Source organism: Cricetulus griseus, chromosome 2 (assembly GCF_003668045.3).
Source record: "Cricetulus griseus strain 17A/GY chromosome 2, alternate assembly CriGri-PICRH-1.0, whole genome shotgun sequence".
NCBI classification, from domain to species: Eukaryota; Metazoa; Chordata; class Mammalia; order Rodentia; family Cricetidae; genus Cricetulus; species Cricetulus griseus.
Window position 1 is genome coordinate 38098343 of NC_048595.1, and position 6492 is coordinate 38104834.

Consider the following 6492-nt stretch of genomic DNA (forward strand, 5'->3'; position numbering starts at 1 on the left):
AGGAAATTTTCAATGCCCTTAGCTGTCAAAGCAATGCAAATCAAAATGACTTTGAAATTCCAACTAATATCTGTCAGAAGTGGCTAAGACCAAAAACACAAGTGACAGTCATGCTGGCAACGATGTGGAGCAAGGAGTCCACTCCTCCATTGTTAACGGGAGTGCAAGTTTATACAGCCACTTATGGCAGTTTCTCATAAAATTAGGAATCGACATACCTTAAGACTCAGATATACCACTCCTGGGCATATAAACAAAGGACACTGTACCATACATACCACAAGGACACCTGCTCAACTATGTTCATAACAGTTTTATGCATAAAAGCCAGAAATGGAAAAACGTAGATGCCCATCAACCAAAGAATAGAAAAAGAAAATGCAGTACATTTGCACAATGAGTATTACTCATTTGTTAAAAAACAATGACATGATGAAATTTTCTGACACATACAACTAGAAGAAATCATCTTGAGTGAGTTAATCCAGACCCAGAAAGAAAAATATGGTATGTACTTACTTTTAAGTGGATATTAGCTGTAAAGATTAACCATGCTATAATCCAAAAACTCAAAGAAGCTAAGAAACAAGGAGTGCTCTAGGGAGGGAAACAGGATTCCAACTGTAAAGAAGGAATAGATAGACATCACAGGTAGACAAGGGGGTGCATGGTAACAGGAGAGACCAGTTGGGGAGAGAATAGAGGGAGATGGTACTGGGAAAGATAACTGGAATCAGGCATTGAAGCATTTACCTAATTATTCTTTTCAATAAAAACTCAGGACCCAGATATCAAGGTAAGAACATGAATGATCTATTTACAATGGTCTGCATGTCCGAATCCAGTTCTTCCAGCAACATTTGTTGAAGATGCTTTCTTTTATCCATTGTATAAATTTAGATTCTTTGTCAAAGGTCAGATGTTCCTAGGTGTGTGGGTTAATATCAGGGTTTTCAATTCAATTCCATTTGGTCTATTTGTCTACTTTTGTGCCAATACCAAGCTGTTTTCAGGACTATGGCTCTATAATAGAGCTTGAAGTCAGGGATGGTGATGACTCCAGAAGCTCCTTTATTGTTCAGGGTTGTTTTGGCTATCCTGAGCTTTTTCTTTCTCCATAAAAAGTTGAATATTATTCTTTCAAGGACTGTGAAGAACTGTGTGGGGATTTTGATGGGGATTGTGCTGAATCTGTAGATTGCTTTTGGCAAGATTGCCATTTTTACTATGTTGATTCTGACCATCCAAGAGCATGGGAAATCTTTCCATTTTCTGGTATCGTCTTTAATTTCTTTCTTTAAAGACTCGAAGTTCTTACTGTACAGGTCTTTCACGTGTTTGGTTAGCATTACACCAAGGTATTTTATGTGGTTTGTGGCAATTGTAAAGGGTGATGTTTCTCTTGTTTCATTCTCTGCACATTTATCATCCATATATAGTAGGGATATTGATTTTTTTTGAGTTAATCTTGTATCCCGCCACTTTTCTGAAGGTGTTTATATGCTGTAGGAGTTCTCTGGTAGAGTCTTTTGGGTCACATATGTAGACTATCATATCATTTGCAAATAGTGAAAGTTTGACTTATTCCTTTCCAAATTGTATCCCTTTGAAATCTTTTCTTGTCTTAAGGACAACATTGAAGAGGTATGGAGACAGTGGCCAGCCTTGTTCCCGATTTTAGGAGAATCATGTTGAGTTTCTTTCTTTTTATTTTGATGTTGGCTGTTGGCTTGCTGAATATTGGTTTTATTTTGTTTATATATGTTCCTGTTATCCCTGATCTTGCCAAGACCTTTAGCATGAAGAGATGTTGGATTTTGTCACAGGCTTTTTCAGCAACTAGTGAGATGATTATGTGGATTTTTTCTCAGTCTGTTTATATGGTGGATTACATTGATGGATTTTCATATGTTGAACCATCCTTACATCTCTGGGATGAAGCCTATTTGGTCATGGTGGATGATTTTTCTGATGTGTTCTTGGATTTGATTTGCCATTATTTTGTTGAGTATTTTTACATCGAGGTTCATGAGGGATATTGGTCTGTAGTTCTCTTTTTTAGTTGTGTCTTTGTGTGGCTTGTGTATCAAGGTAACTGTAGCCTTGTAAAAAAGAGTTTGGCAATGTCCCTTCTGCTTCTATTGTGTGGAACAATTTGAGGAGTACTGGTATTAACTCTTGTTTGAATTTCTGGAAGAATTCTGCGGTGAAGCCATCTGGCCCTGGGCTTTTTTTGGTTGGTAGACTTTTGATGACTGCTTCTATTTCACTAGGGATTGTAGGGCAATTTAAATTGCTTATCTGTTCCTGATTTAATTTTGGTAAGTGATATCTATCCAGAAAATTATCAATTTCTTTTAGATTTTTCAATGTTGTGGAGTACAGGTTTTCAAAGTATGACCTGATGATTCTCCAGATTTCCTCAGTGTCTGTTTTTATATCTGCCTTTTCATTTCTGATTTTGTTAATTAACATTCTCTCTCTCTTTCTCTCTCTCTCTCTCTCTCTCTCTCTCTCTCTCTCTCTCTCTCTCTCTCTCTCTCTCTGCCTGTTGGTTAGTTTGGAAAGAGATTTGTCTATCTTGTTGATTTTCTTTTTTTAACTTTTTTATTTGAATTATAAACAGGATTGTTTTACATGACAATCCCAGTTCCCTTCTCCCACCCATCCTCCCCTACCACCCCCCAACCAAAAACCTATCTATCACATATCCTTTCTGCTCAAAGAACCATATCTATCACCATGTACAAAACTTAAGTCCAAATGGATCAAAGATCTCAACATTAATCCAGCCACACTGAAACTCTTAGATGAGAAAGTGGGAGGTACCCTTGAACAAGGTACAGAAGACTGCTTCCTGAACATTACACCAGTATTATAAACATTGAGATCTACAATTAATAAATGGAACCTCCTGAACCTGAGAAGCTTCTGTAAGGCAAAGGACATAGTCAGTAAGACAAAACAACAGTCCACAGAATGGGAAAAGATCTTCACCAATGCCACATCTGACAGAGGGTTCATTTTCAAAATATACAATGAACTCAATAAGCTAACCACCAAAACATCAAACAATGAAATTAAAAAGTGGGGTGCAGAACTAAATAGAGATTCTCAACAGAGAGATCTAAAATGGCTGAAAGACACTTAAGAAAGTGCTCAAAATCCTTAGCCATCAGGGAAATCCAACTCAAAACAACTCTGAGATACCATCTTACACCTGACAGAATGGCTAAAATCAAAAATGCCAATGATAGTCTTTGCTGGAGAGGATGTGGAAAAAAAGGAACACTCCTCCGTTGTTGGTGGGAGTGCAAAATTGTAAGACCACTTTGGAAATCAGTATGGCAGTTTCTTAGGAGAATGGGAATCAGTCTAACTCAAGATCCAGAAATTCCACTCTTGGGCATATACCCAAAGAATGCACGTTCATACAACAAGAACATATGTTCAACTATGTTCATAGCAGTGTTGTTTGTAATAGCCAGAACCTGGAAGCAATCTAGATCCCCCTCAACTGAAGAATGGATAGAGAAAATGTGGTACATTTACACAATGGAGTACTACTAAACAGAAAAAAAAATGGAATCTTGAAATTCACAGGCAAATGGAAGGAACTAGAAGAAACCATCCTGAGTGAGGTAACCCAGTCACAAAAAGACAAACATGGTATGTACTCACTCATATATGAATTTTAGACATAGAGCAAAGGATTACCAGCCTACAGTCCTCATCACCAAAGGAATTAGGAAACAAGAAAGACTCCAAGAGAAGAATGCATGGACCCCAGAGAAGGGGAAGGGGCAGGATCTCCTGAGCTAACTGGGAGCATGAGGGTAGGGGAGAGGGAGCTGGGAGAATGAGAGGGACAGAAGAGAAACGAGAGGAGGAAATGGAGGAGTAGGAAGTTTGAGTCTGGGGCAGAATAGAGAACAGGATGGGAGATAAAATAGCAGAGGAAGCCATTCGAGGAGATATCTGGCACTAGGGAGATTTCCAGAGATCTACAAAGATGACACCAACTGACAATCTAGGTAATGTTGGAGAAGCTACCCTAAATGCCCTTCCCCTATAATGAGACTGATGACTTCTTTATATGCCATCCTAGAGACCTCATTCAGTGGCTGATGGAAGCAGAGGCAGACACCCACAGCCAAGCACTGAACTGAATTCTGGAGCCCAGTTGCAGAGAGGGAGGAGTGAAGAGCAAAGAGGTCTGGATGAGGCTGGTAAGACCCACAGAAACAGCTGACCTTAACAACATGGAGCACATGGACCCCAGACTGATGTCTGAGAGGCCAGCATGGGACTGATCCAGACCTCTGAACATGGATGTCAATGAGGAGGCCTTGGCACTCTATGGGGCCCCTGGTAGTGAATCAGTATTCATCCCTGCCATAAGAAGAGACTTTGAGAGCCCATCCCACATGGAGGGATGCTCTCTTTCAGCCTCAACACATCGTGGAGGGCCTAGGCCCTGCCCAGGATGATATGACAGACTTTGGGGAAACCTCATGGAGGGCCTTACCCTGCCTGAGGTGCAGAAGGGGGATGAGGTAGGGGGCTGGCGGTGGGTTTGGGGGAGAGGAGGGAGAGGGAGAAGGGATTGACATGTGAGGCAGGCTTGTTTTTAATTTCAACTAATAAAAATTAAGTTATTGGGGAAAAATATGAATGATCAGAGATGTGACAGAGAAGAGATTAGTAGCCTCTTCTCTTTCTTGTCCCTTAATACAAAAGAGCTAAGACCCTTTCTATGCTCTGCCTTACTACATTCTCTATCTGGCCTCAGTCCTCCAAAACCACTGTGAGTAAATTTAACCAGCTAGTAGCTAGCTCTACCCGCTGATGCAAAGCAAACTTTATTAACAGTAGTGGGGCGTGACCAAAATATCATGCCACATGTCCCCCTTTTGTCTAAATTAAAAGGAAAGATTTTTTAACACGGACACAGAAAAACTATATACAATAAGAACAATTACAAGTAAGAATTACATTCATTTCCCAGCATCCACATGGCAGCTCACAACTCTCTGTAACTCCAGTTCCAAGGGATCTGACACATTCACACCAATGCACATAAAATAAACTTAAATTATTTTTAAAAAAGTGGGGGTAGGGGAGAGGGAGCTGGGAGAAAGAGAGGGGGAGAAGAGAAAGGGAGATGAGGATATGGTGGAGCAGGAAGGTTGAGTCAGGGGAAGAATAGAGGAGAGCAAGACAAGAGATATCATAATAAAAGGAGCCATTGCATGTTTAAAATGAAATCTGGCACTGGGGAGATTGCCAGAGATCTACAAGGATGACACCAACAAGCAATCTAAGCAATAGTGGAGAGGCTACCTTAAATATCCTTCCTCGATAATGAGATTTATGACTACCTTATATGCCATCCTAGAGCCTTCATCCAGTGGCTGATGGAAGCAGAGGCAGACACCCACAGCTAAACACTGAACAGAACTCTGGATCCCAGTTGTGGAGAGTGAAGAGCAAAGAGTTTGGGACCAGGCTGGTGAAACCCACAGAAACAGCTGACCTGAACAAGGGGATCCCAGACTGATGTCTGGGAGGCCAGCATGGGACTGATCCAGACCCCCTGAATGTGGGTGTTAGTGAGTAGTCCTCAGCAATCTATGGGGCCTTGGGTAGTAGAGCACTGTTTATCCCTGGCACACAAATGGACTTTGGGAGCCCATTCCATATGGAGAGATGCTCTCTCAGCCTGGAAACATGGGGGAAGGCCTAGGCTCTGCCTGGGATGATATGACAGACTTTGGAGATTCCCTATGGAGGGCCTCACCCTCCCTGGGGAGCAGAGGAGGATGGGGTGGGGACTTGGGGGGCTAGTGGGAGTTGGAGGAAGAGGGGAGGGATAGGGATCTGGGATTGACATGTGAAGCAAGCTTTTTACTAATTAAAAAAAAAGAAAGAAAAAGAATTGCATTCACAATTTCTTGTCCATTTGCATTTGGAAAATTCAGAGAAAATACTCCATTTTATATCCTATCTTGATGAGTCCAAAGTTAGGTACCCAATTCACTTTGAATCCTAACTTGTATTACCAATGTAAAACTATCTTTGTAGACCTCAGATCATTTTCTTAGATAAACAATTTAAGCTTCTATGCCTCAACCTTACACAATTTACCCTTCTTTTGTGAGTTTCTTTTATGAATCTATCAGAGACTTGAAAAGGATATAATATTACCAGGTGAAAAGCAAACACCTTCCAAAACTACAGAAATGACAGAAACATCTTGGGTTCCAGGAAAGTCACCCAAGACTCCTCTGTAACATTTGGGGCATCCATCTTTGGACTTCAGGCCTAGAGCATCAGATATTTTCTTTTAACAAGCATGCTTGAGTTCAGAGATGGAGAGAGGCATGCTCAACTCCAACGCCAGCTTTAATTTTTAATTGAACTAGGACTACAAAAAGACCTTATATTTTGTATAGAGTAGAAGAAACAAATATTTGGGAGGTTTATGAAATT